Source organism: Chionomys nivalis, chromosome 2 (genome assembly GCF_950005125.1).
Source record: "Chionomys nivalis chromosome 2, mChiNiv1.1, whole genome shotgun sequence".
NCBI lineage: Eukaryota > Metazoa > Chordata > Mammalia > Rodentia > Cricetidae > Chionomys > Chionomys nivalis.
The window spans coordinates 76,303,855-76,321,756 of NC_080087.1; the positions used below are offsets into that span (position 1 = coordinate 76,303,855).

General features: G+C 43.9%; 1 pseudogene; it reads right to left on the reverse strand.

Moving 5' to 3' along the window:
• Positions 1 to 584: 584 nt before the first annotated feature.
• On the reverse strand, positions 585 to 8,502 carry LOC130864776 (cytochrome P450 2A3-like; annotated as a pseudogene).
• Between the last annotated feature and the right edge of the window lie 9,400 nt (positions 8,503 to 17,902).

Here is a 17,902-nt window from a genome sequence, read left to right on the forward strand (position 1 = left end):
GTATTACTGCTCTTGGAATCTGTGAGACTTCCGTAAACTTAGACCAAGGAAACATTGTAAGGTCAATAATATGCCTCAATAGTAAAATGGACATGAATTCTCCTCCCTTCCAATGCATTTATGAGTTTTGAGATCACAAGACTCTTTAGCATAAACTTGACTGTAGCATGGAGGGGGCCTGCTTGTTCATCCCAGCTGCCCAGCTAGCTTAGCCTCAAAATAATCACACAGAAACTGTATTAATTAAATCACTGCTTGGCCCATTAGCTCTATCTTCTTATTGGCTAACTCTTACATGTTAATTTAACCCATTTCTATTCATTTGTATATTGTCACATGGCAGTGGCTTACTGGCAAAGCATGTCTATTTCCAGTGGATCCATGATGTCTCCCTGACTCTGCCCTTCTTTCTTCCAACATTCAGTTCTGTCTCCCTGCCTACCTAAGTTCTGCCCTATCAACAGGCCAAGGCAATTTCTTTATTCATTAACCAAAAAAAGCAACACACAGACAGTTGGACCTCCCACACCATTTGACAAAGAATACTTATTCTATAAATAATGTCTACTTTATTATTACTATTATAATTATTACTATTTATAACATAGGATAAATTTCCCCTTTCTCATGCTCTACCTTTGAAGTGGCAGTCTGTTTTCAGCAAGTCTATTATGTCCTCTCTCTCTCCTGTTCCCCTGATCCCTTCTAAGCCCCAATCCCCCACTAGCCCGATCTCCATCCTTCCCTTTACCCTTATCCAGCGCTGGCTCAACGGGACAAGAAACTCATGGTGTAGTTTGGTGGGATCGTGGCAAAACCCAGGAGTCTAGGGGACACATCAATATCCTGGGGTGCCTGTGGAGACCTGAAGTGGAAATGTTGCAGGATGTTTGTGAGGAAGAGAAAGAGCTCCATTCTAGCCAGTCCTTCTCCAAGGCAGCTCCGTTTTCCTAAAGAGAAGAGACAGGGAGTGTGAAGCCAATTCTTTACATCATTCTCATAGCAAATCCCTGGCTGTATTCTCTCTGGGAGTAAGGGCTGAGACCTTTAAAGAAGGCTCTAATCTCTGAGCCTCAGTTTCCTTTGTACTTGTGGTGAGTTAATCCTCACCAGGATGTAATAACGAGAAATGTGGATTCCCTTCTCTAGAGAGGTGCTCTCCAGTATGGATGTCATGTAGCAACATCTGTCCTTCCTTCTTTTCTTCCTTCCTTCCTTCCTCCTTTCCCTTTTTTCCTTCCTTCCTTCCTTCCTCCTTCCTTCCTTCCTTCCTTTCTTCCTTCCTTCCTTCCTTCCTTCCTTCCTCCCTCCCTCCCTCCCCTCTTTTCTTACTTATTTTTTCTCTTTCTTCTTTTTTTTTTTTGATTATTTGAGACATGGTTTCTCTGTGTGACAGCCCTGGCTGTACAACTCACTCTGTACACAAGGCTTCCCTTGACCTCACTAAAATCCTCCAGTCTCTGGCTCCTGAGTTCTGGGATTAAATTAGACAAGTGCCACCACAGGCAGCTGCTACCTCTTTCTATGAACTGGTTGTATGACCTGAGAGTGACCTCTGACTTAGTTTGAGACTTCATTTCCCCTAATCTGTCACTACAGCTTGACCATCAATTGCATGGTTAAGTGCTTGGAAAATATGGGAGTTGCAGCCAACTGGCTAAGGGTTTGATCCAAGAGAATCTTCCAAGATGGAGAGATACAGAGGAGTTATCTCTGTTGGTGTGAGCAGTGGCCTAGCACTAGACAGTGACCTCTTACCTAAAGAAAAGGGTACAAATGCATCACTCTTCTTAAAATGCCCCTTGTCATCCAGGAAGTGATTTGGGTTGAAGTCTTTGGGGTTGGAGAAGAACTTGGGGTCCTTCAGCACAGAGCCCAGCATAGGAAACACTTCAGTGCCCTGTGGAGGAAGAAGGTTTGATTGATAAGATAGATTCGGATAAGTGTCCTGTTGGCCCATAGGGGTGACATAAATATAATATATGGGAGTTGAGGGGGTTTTCAGGGAAGGGCTTTGAGGAATGTGAGATCATCATCCTTCAGACAGGAGATGTGGGGCTCATGTTATAGGAGACAGGATGAATGGGGTCTGTGGTCTGTGGTGGGAGGTTGAAGGATATGTGCTTCATGTCTCTCAAGTCAAGAACTGAAGAATATTGATTGGATTTATGTACCTCTAAACAGGATACATAACAGACATGTCACTCCTGTCTCTGACAGGAGATCTAGGTAAATTGAGTTCATGTCTTGAGACTTGATGGTTGAAAGACATGGAGTTGAAACTCCTGGGTCAGAACATCTGGGAGAAAACCCAAGATATAGGAGGTCTGTGTAGGAAGATGGAGGTAAGTGGTGGCAGAGAGAGCATGTAACTAAGAAAGTGAGAGAAGACTGGTGGTTTCTAATGAGGAAGAGGACCTGCAGGGCCATGTAGAAGGCTGGAGAATACTATAGGCTAGGTGAGTCAGTACCTTGGGGATGAGGAAGTCACGGAACTTGGTGTCCTTGGTGACCCTGTGAGCCAGGCCCATGGGAACTATGTCTCCAAATCTCTGGATCTCATGGATGACAGCCTCCGTGTAGGGCATCTTCAAGCGGTCCTCATATTTGGGCTGCCGGTTCTTGCCAATCACCCTGTCAATCTCTTCCTGGACTTTGGCTGAGAAGAAGAGGCATGTGTTTAGGAGTCCAAGAACCTTACCTTAAGGATGATAATGAAAAAGTATAGTGATGTCCCCTCTGTGTGTAGTGATTGCCATTAATGAATAAAGAAACAGCCTTGGCCTTTTGATAGGGCAGAACTTAGGTAGGTGGAGAGGACTGGAATAAATGCTGGGAGACAGGAGGCAGAGTTAGGAAGAAGTGTTGGAGCACCAGGAGACAGACATTGGGAATTTTACCCAGTAAGCCACTGCCATGTGGTGATACACAGATTAATAGAAATAAGCTAAATTAAGATGTAAGACTTAGCCAATAAGAAACTAGAGCTAATGGGCCAAGCAGTGATTTGATTAATACAGTTTCTGTGTGGTTATTTTGGGGCTAAGCTAGCCAGGCATCTGGGACAAACAAGCAGGCCCTCCTGCTAAAGTGTAGAACTAGATGGAGGCCATTAAGCAGTGCTGACATTGTCAATCATTTTCAGTATATGCGAGTCATAGGCATTGTTGGACAAGGTTCATATTTTTTTAATATTTATTTATTTATTATGTATACAATATTCTGTCTGTGTGTATGCTTACAGGCACCAGACCCCATTATAGATGGTTGTGAGCCACCATGTGGTTGCTGGGAATTGAACTCAGGACCTTTGGAAGAGCAGGCAATGCTCTTAACCTCTGAGCCATCTCTCCAGCCCGACAAGGTTCATATTAACTGGATCATAGCAAAATTATGTGAGAATTGTTTGGAAGGAGATTTAGGTAGGGTCTTAGGGACAGCCTGAGCAACACACAACATAAAACAGCTAGAGGCTTGTGCCCACCAGCTTCTCTCTGCCTCTGCAGAGAAGAGAGTAGCTATCTAAGAGTCCAGTTTCTTAAGAGAGCTTGAGAATATTGTTGATGACCAGAGAAGCATGTTTAGAATATACAATATCACCCCCATGCAGCCTTACCCTGTATATCTGGGTGCTTCATGAGCAACAGAATGCCATAGCGAAGGGTGGTGCTGACAGTCTCTGTACCACCGAAGAAAAGGTTCAGTGTCGTCCGCACTAAATTCTTCATGGAGAACTCTGTATTGGGATTTTTCTTCTCCTGAGGGGAGGGAAGAATTCAGGTCCAACCCACTCCTTATGCTCTTGGTGTCCTTCTGTTTTAACCGCTTTTCCTGCCCTAATTCACTTCTCTTTGACCCAGAACAAGGAGAGAAGGGGGATTCTGGCTATGACAACTTCTCTTCACGTTCCAGAGCTTTGGAAGTAATCCAGTGCCCTAATCTAGTGCTCTTCTGTCATTCATGGCTTAGTTGATTGTCTGATCTTTAGTGATCAATTAAATTGCCAGTTTTTATTTAATGTGCTTTTGTGTTTTACCAAGGGTGCTGGGTTCCTTGAAACTGGAGTTACAGGCACCTATGAACTGCCTTGTGGGTGTTGTGAATTGAACTCAGGTCCTCTGGAAGAGCAGTCAGTGCTCACAACCACTGGGCCACTTTTCCAGCCCTCAGAAAATGAGTTTTAGGCAACAGGAAACTACTTTTTAATTATAATCCTTAATATTCCCTAAAGAAATTTCTCCCCTCAACCCTCTGCAATTCAGAGTTCATGAAGTTTCTTCTTGACCAGATACCACACACCGGTAATCCCAGCCTCCAGAAAGCAGACTTGGGAGGATCACCACTGGTTTGAGGCAAGCCTGGCCTACACAGCAAATTTCAGGATAGTCAGGTCTACATTAGCAAGATTCTGTCTTAAAACCAACAATGACAAAATCTCCATATCTGTTCCAAACAGGTAGGAGGTCACAGTAAAGCTCAGGTCACACAGATGTAAATGACCATGAGCACAGGCAGAGGCAAATGGCGTGTTAGCTGAAAGCACCAGCCTGAGTCAGTGAGGTAGGATGCATGGCCTTCTTGCTCTGATATCAGAAGGTCACCTATATTCACAGGCTGCAGCCTCCTCATTTGTAGAATGGGAGTCAAAGCAGAACCTTTCTCAAGAATTGTGGGTACTAAATATGTGAATAAAACTAAGCCTTTAAAACAGTGCCTGGAACATGACACCCTTGTGTACTGGCTGCTCTCTTAGCCTGTACACCATCCTGAGAACAATTGATAGTGGATGGAATAGTGATGTTGAATGAGGATTATAGCCATGGGACTAATCAGTTGTCCTCTGTTAACTCCCTCCTACTTGTCCCTGATTTCACCCTACTTGCCTTTGAACCTCCCATCATGCTCCCTGGCTTCAGGATTTACCTCCTGCATACGGATGAGAAAGGAGTCCAATGAAGTCCCTTGGAGAATTCGGGTCCAGGGTACTCTGGTTCTGTTTCACCTTCTTGGTTATAAAGTCTTCCAAACCCTGCATTTCCTTAAAGGACTGTTGCTGTGGCCCCGGCAGGTGCTTCATCACTGAAGAGAACATCTCGAAGAGCTGATTGTGGGAAGGGAATGAGAAGCCAAGGCAACTGTCACTAGAAAACCCAACAGATGTGGCATCTGTCTTACGATGAGGGATGTGCACATCGACTGTCCAGGAGTTTAGGCACCAGGTGGGGCTGTGTTGCAACAGACTTCTTACAGTTTAAGCCTGAGGGCTATTGTCCAAGGTTTTAAGTGAGATGGATTTGGGGAAGATATGCAGGTTTGGGGTGTTCAAGTGAGACTGGGGTGGGAAACATCCAGTCTTTGGGTAGGAGTTACCTATGTAGATGTTTAGGAGGTTGGGAAGGGGTTACCTATGTAGATGTTTAGGAGGCTGGGTAGGGGTTTCCTATGCAGATGTTTAGGTGGTTGGGTAGAGGTTACCCATGTAGATGTTTAGGCGATTGGTTACTTCAGCTGGGGTTACTTCATACTAATGGGGTTTGGATTGGTGAGTTCTAACAGGCTTTCCAACATTCAATGAGTGCTGGCTAGATAGTCACAATAGCTAAATTATGCAACCAACCTAAGTGTTCAAAAGCAGCACAATGGAAAAGGAAAGTGTGATCCATATACACAACTGAATTATTCTTCAGCCATTAAAACAAAGCTATGACATTTTCAGGAAAGTGGGTCCAACTGAAGATAACTCTATTAAGCAAATTTAACCAGTCTTAGAGAAATAGCTCAGTATTTTTCTTCATTTGTGGCATACATACAGTAAGTCATGTGTGTACATATCTATGCATATATGTGTACATGTGTATCATTTGGAAGGAGAAGAGAAACTGTCTCAGGGGTCAAAGTGGAATAAAGGAGGAGGAGGAGGTGTGAGAAAAGGGAAGGTAGAGGATATGGGGGTGAATAGGCTCAATGCACAATATATGCTTGTCCAAAAAAAAAAACAAAAAATAAGTATTTTAAAGTAGTGCTGATAGTCATGTTCACCTGCATTGATTGCTATTAAAACTACTGCACGGAGGACCCCACTTAGATGTGTGAGTGAGCTGTGCTGGAGGACCTTTAACTGGGGTGTTTGAGGGACAGCCTGTGCAGAAAATTTGCTTAGAGATGCAGGGGTTTAGGTATTTCCATGGCTGAATAAAGAGCTCATCTACATAGTCCAGTGGACTTGCTCCGTACATTTTGCAGATGGCACATGATTTGAGTGACCTGGATTTTGCTGAAGCAGGCACTTGGGCACTAAGAGGGGCTAGTGCATTCAGCAGGCCTCCCTGTAGCCACCTTGGTTAGAAAGTAAAATGAATTGTCTTGGTAATGTCTGCCCAGCTGAGACAGGTCTCTCTCTGTCTCTTTCTCTGTCTCTCTCTGTCTTTCTCTGTCTCTGTCTCTGTCTCTCTCTCTGCATGTGTATGAACACCTGACTGTACTGCCGGCTCTGATTTCAGTTTAAGCTGTTGAGACTGTGTAGTTCCGGTGCAACTGTCGGACTACTTTGAAGGTACCTATTAAACGGGGGTTGGCAGTTTTGGAATGAGCTGGCGGCTGTGCTCTGGGGGTGGTAGGATAAGATAAAACAAGTTACCTGCCCTTGGAATGTAGCTGTGAACTGGAAGCTTCCCATCATCATCTTCAGCAGTGACAAGAGCTCTTCATCCTCATAGTCAAAGCGGTCTCCGAAAACGATGGAGCTAATGACATTGGACACTGCTCTGCTCAGGTAGAATGTAGGGTCAATGGAAGCACCTGTAGGTAAGGAGGAGGACAGAGAGCGAGACGTGGGAGAAAGGCTTCCACTATGGGATAGCATCAGATTCTTTGCATCAGATAATTCAAAATGAGCACGCGCTGCAGCGTTGAGTCCTCCAACTCCATCTAAATCTGGACACCAGGCCCCACAGAAGGACCAAAATACTCTTCCCTAGCCTAGTTCCCATTCTGGATGTTGGTGCTGTTTTTCTAGGGTGTCTTCCCCTTGGTTAGTCCTGAGAACTTGCAGAGCTCTGCTTACCATTTGTCTTCCGGAATGCCTCCAGGAGAAAGCCTGCTTCCTCTTGGATGCGCTCCTCGATGCCACGCTTGCCCAAACCGAAGTCCCTCAGTGTGGCAATGGAGAAGCGCCTTAGCTGCTTGGCGCGATCCCCGGTGCTGAAGACCAAGCCTGGAACGGAGAGTAAGGGGCAAGGAGAGGTGAGAGAAGAGGGATGTGGCTGACTACTAACCACCCTTGCTCTGTTCCCCAAGAGCGAGTTAGAGGACAGTAGCAAGAAGTAGACAGATGGAGAACAGATGCCAGAGGCGCAGAGAGAGAGGAATGGGGCACAGGCGAGAGAAGGGAGATTGGGGAGATCTGGGAGTGGATACAGTTGTAAAACATTTATAATTGAGCTAGGGAAGAGGGGGAAATAGGGAGAGAGGGACAAAGAGAGTCTGGGAAGAGGTGAGATTGCTGCCACGGATATTGGGCTTGGGAACAGATTTCTGTGACAGTCTGGCAGTGGATGAAGAAAGCGGTCCAAAAGAAGAAAGACAGCATCCCGGGCAATTACAGAAGCTAAGAATAATGGAGTAGGGTGAGCAAAAACTCCAGAACTCTTTAGAGGCACAGGATTCAGATGGAAAATCCCAAGAAGGAAGAGGAGGCATGGGTGGTGTGTGTGTGGTGGGGGAGGGAGGTCAGGAGACAGGCAGAGAAAGACAGGAAGATTGGGAAACAGTGGGTCCCATACCCCGCACAGCAGGAGGCAGTGATGTGAATGGAAGAGTCCAGGAGAAGACAGGGAAAACTGAAGCCTTCCAATTGTTCCCTGCCACATTCCCCTGTATCTTGTCTCCCTCACCATAGCCTTTGAAGAGCCAGTCAAAGATGGGCTGTTCGCCACGCCCACTGAATTCCTCAGCTTGATCCACCAGAGCCTCCTTGACTGCTTCCTGTCCACATAGTACCACAATTCGACGAGGCCCCAGGTGGATAGTGAACACGGGACCATAGCGTTCACTGATCTGATGGAGGTGAATGAGCAAAGTTAGAGGAAAGAGGTCACACCTTGATGACAGGTCTGGGATTCATTTCTCTGGAGTTCTAACAGCTGTCAGATGGGATGCCCCAAGATGTGGTCTCACACGCCTAGGAGTTGGTTTCTGGCTCTTCACAATTCTACCAGCCTAAAATTACACCCCCTGAGGTCAATACCCTACTACAAAGCCTCTATGAAAACGGGGCATCCCCCGTGCCCCCATTCTACCCTTCACCCTGCCCAGCGGCACCTCCATGAGGGAGTTGTATATCTGCTCTGTGTTCAGCTGAAGATAGTTCCCGATGAAGGGCAGTGGGGTGGGTCCTGGAGGCAGCTTCCCTGAAAATTTCCTCTGCTTCCAGACAGACATGAAGACCAGGACGATGAGAAAGGCCAGCATAGTCACCAGGAGCAGTCCCGAGGCCAGCATGGTGGCGATGAGGGTGACAGACAGATGGCAATGGATGAATTGGTTTGTTTTTATACATCCTGAGGTGGAAGGGTAGCCTTTGGCCTTGATTATGCAACTGACTCATTTCACCTCCAGACTACCACCCCCTGTCACGCAACTAGCTTGAGACACAGCCAACAATAGAGGAGGAGGAGGAGGCCCCATGAGGGATTAACAGGGAGTAGACTGAATTTGTGACATCTGAGGAGGAAGTACTCCAGGGCTCTGTGTTACAGAGGAAAGGGACAGTGGACAGTAGACAGTAGCCAGAACTGAATCCTTCAGAAAATTTGTATTGGAGACCCTTCTGAGCTCTGAGTGTGGGTTCTCCTGGGAAGGGATGAAAATGATGTGTATTAGGGTCTTATTGACTTGAAACAGGATAAATGGCTATGAATTTGGAAGTTCATTTTCTTCCTTGTTGAGACAAGTTTTCACTATGTAATCCTGACTGGCCTGAACCTCAATACGTATATCACAGAAATCTACCTACCTCTGCCTCCTGAGTGCTGGAATTATAGGCCAACACCACTACCCCAAACTCTGGGAGCCTTTCAATGAAGAGAGTCCTGGATTTAAGGAAGGGGAGACTTCATGGATATGGGTTGTTGATCTTGAGGCAAGAATGACTTTAGATGAGGAGTACCTCGGAGAAACACATGGAAATCCCAACAAGATCTTGGTGTTAACACCTGAACCCAGGTGGCATATACTTTGGCTTTGGCCCTAGGCTATCTCTTGATACCCAGAAACATGGAAGTTTTTAAGGCTAGGATAGGAATGTAGGATCTGGAAAAGGTGGGGAAGACCTTAGTACTATTTCAAAGGAACATTGCACAATACTAGAGACCATGTCTGAGAATCATGGTCATCAGAGGGTCTGTCTAGGTCTTGAGGAATGATGATAACAACCACCAATACAGTAGAGAAGCTTTAACTTGCAAACTCACCTCCCATTCTTATCTAGATCCTTAGGAAAGGCTACCAGGTTCAGTGGATCATTAGTGTTGTAATTTACAAAACTTCCCTATTTTATATATGGATGCACTGAGAATAGAACATAGAGGGTGGCATGGGGGCCACATACGTGAAAAGTCTGCAAGACAAAGCCATCAAAATCTTCCTTAACTTATATTTTTAGTTTTCTTTTCCTGGACTCTGTTCCCAGTGAGTTGAAATAGAACATGGAGCAGGTTATAATCGGAGTGTGTGGTAAGCAGACTGATGCCTGCATTGCCTGGAGATGTGATTAGCCAGAAGAGGGAAACTGGGAGGGGCTTTGGTAAGCATTCAGCATGGGGAAGACAAGAGGACCCTGGGATGCTAAGGGTGGCCACAGAGAAGGGAATAGTCCCCTGTTTTCCCGCACTGAAAAATTTTTTAGAATAATTAAGGTAATTACCTTTTGATAAACCTGTACCCCAGGAAGATCATATGTATCCCATCTGGGAATGTTAGTAATTATGGAATGTCACCTTATCAGTCTCACTGATATTGCCAAGATCACAAAGGAATTGTAATTCAACTTGCTTTTCTCTTCGTTGCCTGGACCAGCTTATTCTGGAAGTCAGTCAGGGACAGGGTGGGTGCTGAGATTGGGATCTGCAGTGGACAAAAGAAAAGATACTAATAGTTGCTATGTCAGTATTAAGCAGAATCAGGAGGGAGGAGGATGAGGTTGGCATTGAACTGGTTCTGAGGAAGCAGTAAGGGCAGAAAGAAGTTAGCACTGAACTTGACACCAAGGGGATTTTAGTAGAATCACCTCTTAGGCTAAAAGGGACCTTGAGAGTGGAGGTAAGCTGTCACTTGAATTGCTTGTATTGAAGGCATAAGAGCGGCATCATACAGGCTCTGGAATTGGTTCCAGCAGATTCTGAAATAAACACAAGGTACTTGCTGAGATTGACCTCAGCTAGACCCTGGGAGGGTCCTCTGGTGGACATTGGCAGGCTTTGATGGATGGACCATTTCTGGTGGTACCCTAACTTTGGACAGGTGGAGGTGGGTGATGCTGGAACTCCCATGACTGGCAGGTTGTTCATCTCATTCTAGGCTGTTGGACTTTGAGACCTGTTGGTGAGAAAGGAAGGGCAGAGAAGAAAGCAGAGAAAAAACTCTTTGTTGATTTTGGAGGATAAAGAAACAGGGAATGGGATTAGCTTAGGTTTGGCAGGTGGGAGTCTCTCCTTTATCCTTATTACCAGCCTGCACCTGCACCAGCCAGAGCCTGGACCTCTCCTCCCCTGCTGTTTCCACTTGAATAGGAGAAAGGGAACAATTTGGAGAATTTGTTTCTCAGCAGTGGTAGCACTAGGAAGGACTCCAAGAGTTCAGGCAGGCTCCCATGATCTGTACAGGAGGTGGGGGTGGGAGGGCCAGAATGGGAACTGAGATTGAAAGCTCAAAAGAGATCAAGTATATTTGCTCTTAATCATTTTTGCGGGCCCATGAATGTTAGAGCAGAAACTGAAATCACGTGGGAGAGATAGGAGCACGCGAACGAGGGACAGGTGCCTGCAGTCACCTCGGAGAGACATGTGCAAGTGGCAGTACCTCAAGACAGGCTTCCAGAGTGTGTTAGTGTTGACACAGAAAATCCCCTTTGATGGGCCTCAGTTACCCTTTCTGATTGAGTGATTAAGAGCAAGGGTAAGGCACTAAATGGAACCCTGACCTGGGCAGATACCACCCTCCGCCACCTCATAATACAGTCAGTCTCCCTAAATTCCTCTCTGCTGTTGTGTGTCCGTTAAGAGCTGACTTCATTGACAAACTGAATTTTAGGGGTTCAAGGACTGAGTTTATGTACCTCTTGGTAGTAATGTATGAGTTACCACATAAAACCAACAAATATTAACTATTCTATCCAAGTGTTACTGCAGCTTATTAATCTATAAGAAAAAGGAGATGGATTGATGTTTTCTAAACCTCAATCTGCCTTTTGCAATCTCTGGTTTTCATTGCAGCATAGAGAGTCCAGCACTGGAAGACCATTTTCATGTGTTCTCCTCCAGAGTTCTCTGTCCTACACCTTCTAGCACTATGAATGTTAGCCAGCAAGAAGACAATTTCCTGGTCAAGATTGATTTCTCTATGTCCTGCAGCCAAAGATGGTGTTGTTTTCAGCAATAGGCTCCTAACATCTAGTTACAGGGGGTAAGCAAGAACTATAGCAATAGTCTGTCTTGTTTTGCGTGCCTCCAGGACCAGAGGAGGGTGTTTGAGAAATCTCCATTCCCAGTACTTATTTACTGAAGTCAATCATTACTACCCTTCTACCTCTGGAGCTGTGATTAGGAAATTTGTTCTGGAAGACTGGTGATCTATTGGGCAACTTCTGAGCAAGCATAGATTATTATTAGATGTTTTGACTGTTCTTGATGGAGTTGAAGCCTGCACAGTACTGTGCTTTGCTGTCAATCTTCCCTCCCTTACCTTAAATATACACTTATTGTTTTATTTCTCCTTCCTAGCAAGCCAATGTGGTCCCGAAGAGTTTTCTGTGTTCATGGGTGTCTTCATGTTATTATCATTTTGACTAGTTAGTTACAACACATGCTTTTCCCTGGCTTAGCTTTGTTTACACATTCTTGCTGTGTATCATCTTGAGTACCTGTTTGGGGTCTCTGTGAGAATGCATGTTGCATCATTTGTGTGTTAGTTACTATTCTGATACTGTGATAAGTACCATGACCAAGACAAAGTGTAGAAGTTTATTTGGGTTTACTGTTTCAGAGGGATAATAGTTTGTTGTGGTGGAAAGCATGGGAGCTAGTGGCAGGCACTGTGGCAGTAGCAGGAAGCTGAGCACTCACCTCTTGAACCTGAAACACAAAGCTAAGAGCAAATTGACGGTGGAATGTGGTCTTTTAATTTCAAATCCAGGGTCATGTGACATACTTCCCCCTGGGAGGCTATACCACCCAAACCTCCTCCAACAGATCTAGTAAGGTTGGAAGACAATTCTCATTCAAACCACTACAATGCCCATGCTGATTGATTAATTTTATCTGTACCAGTCTTAGTTGGATTCTTCTGGGAATTCCTATCTACATCTCCACATCTGTGTATCTAAGGGTGTGTGTCTGTGTGTGTGTACATACCCATTAGTCTCTGCAGGCAAACATATATATATTATATATGTGCATGCTTTAGGATGTTCCCATTGTAGCATGTCTACCATGTGTATGTTCAATGTGATACTTAATTCTGTATTTATGCTTGTGTGAATGTATGTTCAAGTAGATGACAATTTCTAACTAAGTGGATATTTTTGTGTCCATTATGGTGTACATTTGCAGACACATGGATCCATAGTGTGTAAAAGTGAGTTTTGGTACCTGCACATGCTTGTCTGTGTTTAGATTTAAACAGGGCCTTGGACGAGTTTCATTTCTGCTCCTTAATAAACAAATAACCCTTACAGTTTTTTGAACCCTTGTCTTCAACATTATGTACAAAGGATGACATAAGGTCAGAGGGGAGTTGGCAGCTCTCACTAAGTTTCTGAGAAATGAATCGATTAGCCAGATTATCCATATTGGCCATGAGTAGTCGTGTATCTGAATCTAGAGATGCAGGCAGGTGAGAGTTAGGAGAAGAGGTAACAGAAACAAAGAGATGGGAAGTTGCTCTGCTTTGGATTTGTAGATGCAGGAAACAAGCTTGAGCCCAGGAAATCAAAGGCCCTCTGGGAACTGGAAAAGCAGAAAAAAGTCACTGTCTTCCTTGATGTCAGTCAAGTGGAAGCCACTCTGGGCAGAAGCCAAGGAGGTCAAATGATAAATACAGGCTACTGAGACTCAACAACCACAAAGAACAAATACAGGGACAATCAGAGAGGTAAAGGCCCCTGTTCTGAGGTCATCAAGGGAAGAAAACCTATGGCTGTGGGACTTTACAATTTTGAGGTTGCTATGCTTCAGAGCAGATATGGGGGGTACCAGATTAGCTGCTCAGAAAGAAACTTACCCTTCACCTTGGGATATTTCATCAGCAGCAAGAATTAATAGCATAAGGTGACACTCAGTTTCCATACCAGCAAAGAAGACTTGAGGGTGGTGAGGACCAACTCCTTGAAATTTAATTCTGTGTTGGCGTCTCTTTTATCCTGAAAACAAAGGGGATCACCAACAAAAGCACCCCACTGAGCGTTATCTTACCCTTTTCTCTGTGTAGAAAAGATGTATTTGTGAAAGGAGGAAAGATGGATTAATAAGTCCAGAAGAAACAATGAAAGCAAAGGTGCTGGTTTCTGAAGTTTAAACTCAAATTTAGAGAGTGAGCTGCCAAGTTCTCAATTCCAAGACTTTGAAGGCACATTCTAAGTTTCAACAATATGGTATGTTGCATAGACTGTCTTAGAAGTGTCAGATTTTAAGTTTCTTTATGCTAAATTTTGTTGATTTGATGCATATTTAACAAAATATGGTATATATATATATGCTATTATGAACAATATATATATATATATATGCTATTATGAACAACAAGAGAACTATCTTTGCAGCAAAAATGGGTAGAACTGGGGGAATTAGTTTACTTGAAACAGTCAGGCACAGAGGCAGTTACTGCATGTCCTCTATCATGGATGGAAGCTAGGAAATGTTGAATAAAAGTAGGCCATGCTCACAAAGAAAAAGGGTGTTGGTTTTGACCAGTGCATGCTGTATTCTTTTAAGGAAGTATCACATGCAAGTCCACTAACATGCAGCTAATTTGTGATGACTATTCTTGGTTGTCAACTTTAAGTACAAACTTAGACTTTTCATGACAATGAGACTCATCTGCTCCTGTCAGCACCACTCTAGTTCAAGAGGATGATGAGCACCAAAGAGTCTCCTCATGGTGTTGTTTAGCCATTTGGGCAAGAAACTGCTCTTGCCTGGACTGCTTGATGTTATGCTGTATAAACTGGACATGGAAGACCCACAGAGAAATGACAGCTAAACTTGCATAAAGGTGAAAATATCCTTCGGGGTTCCTGCTTCATGAAAGAGTCTGCCAGACATTTTGCAGGACACAGAAAAAAAAAGTGACTAACAAACTGCTAATGTAAATAAAACTATCTTTAAAAGCTTCTGCTTTGTGAAAAAGTATGCCAGATACCGGTGCAGTAGGCTAAAAATGGGTTCCCCAATGGTACAGAAGAACTTTTTTTTTTTTTTTTTTTTTTTTTTTTGGTTAGGCACAGTTTTTCCTGCATGTTTCTTTATTCCTTGGGGAAAGATGAAAGGGAGAAAAAAGCATAAGTCATAAGGACAAAGCACCAAACATAAGGGTAAGGTATAAGGAGTGATCTCCACAAAGCTTTCATTTTGTGAAATACGTATGCACAGTATGTATAGGCATATATACATATTCAATTTTATAAGCATACAGACAAGTTAATAATCCCAAAGACAGTAACAATAGTATCAAGCATGCATTTTCACAGAGTCACAAAAAAAAAAAAAATGGTGGATCTGGCATGGAGGCCCACTAAGTCTCAGAGGCAGCATGGTTGTGAAGTCCCCTGCAGTAGAAAACACAGCATTGATAGCTATACTAAGCATCTCTCTAGGTTGAGTTAAAAGGAATCTCTTCTGAGGACCTTGCTTTTGGCTCTAGCAGGGTACCCAGGTGAGAATTTTTCTCTCTGAAGCTAGTTTTAGTGACTCAGGCCTTTTTCCTGTAGAAACAGTTAATTTCTTGGGCTAGGATAAATGCAGAATGTTAGTAGCCTGTCAGAGCAGAAGACCGGGAGATTACAGCTTCCTGAGTCTGCACTTAGAGCAGACATATTACCTCCTGTATGAGGCTCCTTTCTTTTTTTTTTAATTATTTTTATTCTTTTTTAATTAAAATTTCCACCTGCTCCCCGTTTTCCATTTCCCTCCCCTCCTCCCAAATATTGCCCCCTCCCCCCAGTCCTCTCCCCCTATCCCCACTCCTCTTCTCCTCCCCCCACACGATTCCCCCTCCCTCTCGATACTGAAGAGCAGTCCAAATTCGCTGCCCTGCGGGAAGACGAAGGTCTTCTATCTATGTCCAGGAAGGTGAGCGTCTAAACAGGCTAAGCACCCACAAAGCCAGTTCATGTATTAGGATCGAAACCTAGTGCCTTTGACCTTGGCTTCTCATCAGCCTTCATTGTCCGTCATGCTCAGAGAGTCCAGTTTCAACCCATGCTTATTCAGTCCCAGACCAGCTGGCCTTGGTGGGCTCCCAATAAATCAGTTCCACTGTCACAGTGGGTTGGTGCATCCCTCGTGGTCCTGGTTTCCTTGCTCAAGTTCTCCCTCCTTCTGCTCCTCATTTGGACCTTAAGATCTCAGACTGTTGCTCCAAATTGAGACTCTGTCTCTACCTCGATCCATCGCCAGAAGAAGGTTCTAAGGTGATATGCAAGATATTCATCAGTATAGGATAGGGTCATTTCAGGTTCCCTCTCCTTAGTTGCCCAAGGTACCAGCTGGGGACATCTCCCTGGACACCTGCTAACCCCTCTAGAGTCAAGTTTCTTGCCAACCCTAAGATGGCTCTCTTAGTTAGGATATATACTTCGCTGCTCCCGTATCCTCCCTTCCTATATCCCAACCATCCCAATCCCCCGAGCTCCTCCCATCCTCCCCTTCTCATGTTTCTCATCCCATTTCCCCTTTGCCCCTTGCCACCTCACCCGCAAGTTCCCCGTTTTTGCCCTGCAATCTTGTCTACTTCCCCTCCCCAGGCAGATGACTATATGATTTTCTTTGGGTTCACTTTCTTATTTAGCTTCTCTAGGATCACAAATTATATGCTCAATGTCCTTTATTTATGGCTAGAAACCGATTATGAGTGAGTACATCCCATGTTCCTCTTTTTGGGTCTGGGATACCTCACTCAGGATAGTGTTTTCTATTTCCATCCATTTGCACACAAAATTCGAGAAGTCATTGTTTTTTACCGCTGAGTAGTACTCTAATATGTATATATTCCAAACTTTCTTCATCCATTCCTCCATTGAAGGGCATCTAGGTTGTTTCCAGGATTTGGCTATTACAAACAATGCTGCTATGAACATAGTTGAACAGATACTTTTGTCATTTGATGGGGCATCTCTTGGGTATATTCCCAATAGTGGTATTACTGGATCTTGGGGTAGGTTGATCCCAAATTTCCTGAGAAATCACCACACTGATTTCCAAAGTGGTTGCACAAGTTTGCATTCCCACCAGCAATGAATGAGTGTGCCCCTTTCTCCACAACCTCTTCAGCAAAGGCTGTCATTGGTGTTTTTGATTTTAGCCATTCTGACAGGTGTAAGATGGTATCTCAAAGTTGTTTTAATTTGCATTTCCCTTAACGCTAAGGAGTTTGAGCATGACCTTAAGTGTCTTTTGGCCATTTGAATTTCTTCTGTTGAGAATTCTCTGTTCAGATCAGTGCCCCATTTTTTTATTGGGTTCATTAGCATTTTAAAGTCTAGTTTCTTGAGTTCTTTATATATTTTGGAGATCAGACCTTTGTCTGTTGCAGGGTTGGTGAAGATCTTCTCCCAGTCAGTGGGTTGCCTTTTTGTCTTAGTGACAGTGTCCTTTGCTTTACAGAAGCTACTCAGTTTCAGGAGGTCCCATTTATTCAATGTTGTCCTTAATGTCTGTGCTGCTGGGGATAAACGTAGGAAGTGATCTCCTGTACCCATATGTTGTAGAGTACTTCCCACTTTTTCTTCTATCAGGTTCAGTGTGTTCAGACTAATATTGAGGTCTTTAATCCATTTGGACTTGAATTTTGTGCATGGTGATAGATATGGATCTATTTTCATTCTTCTACACGTTGACAACCAGTTCTGCCAACACCATTTGTTGAAGATGCTCTCTTTTTTCCATTGAATACTTTTAGCTCCTTTATCAAAAATTAGGTGTTCATATGTTTGTGGGTTAAAATCAGGGTCTTCTACTCAGTTCCATTGATCGACTTCTCTGTTTTTATGCCAATACCAAGCTGTTTTCAATACTGAGGCTCTGTAATAGAGTTTGAGGTCAGGGATGGTAATGCCTCCAGACGATCCTTTATTATATAAGATTGTTTTGGCTATCCTGGGTTTTTTGTTTCTCCATATAAAGTTGATTATTGTCCTCTCAAGATCTGTGAAGAATTTTGATGGGATTTTAATGGGGATTGCATTGAATCTATAAATTGCCCTTGGTAGAATTGCCATTTTTACTATGTTGATCCTCCCAATCCAAGAGCAAGGGAGATCCTTCCATTTTCTGGTATCTTCCTCAATTTCTTTCTTCATAGACTTAAAGTTCTTGTCAAATAGATCCTTTAATTCCTTGGTTAGAGTTACCCCAAGATATTTTATGCTATTTGTGGCTATCGTGAAGGGTGATGCTTCTCTGATTTCCATCTC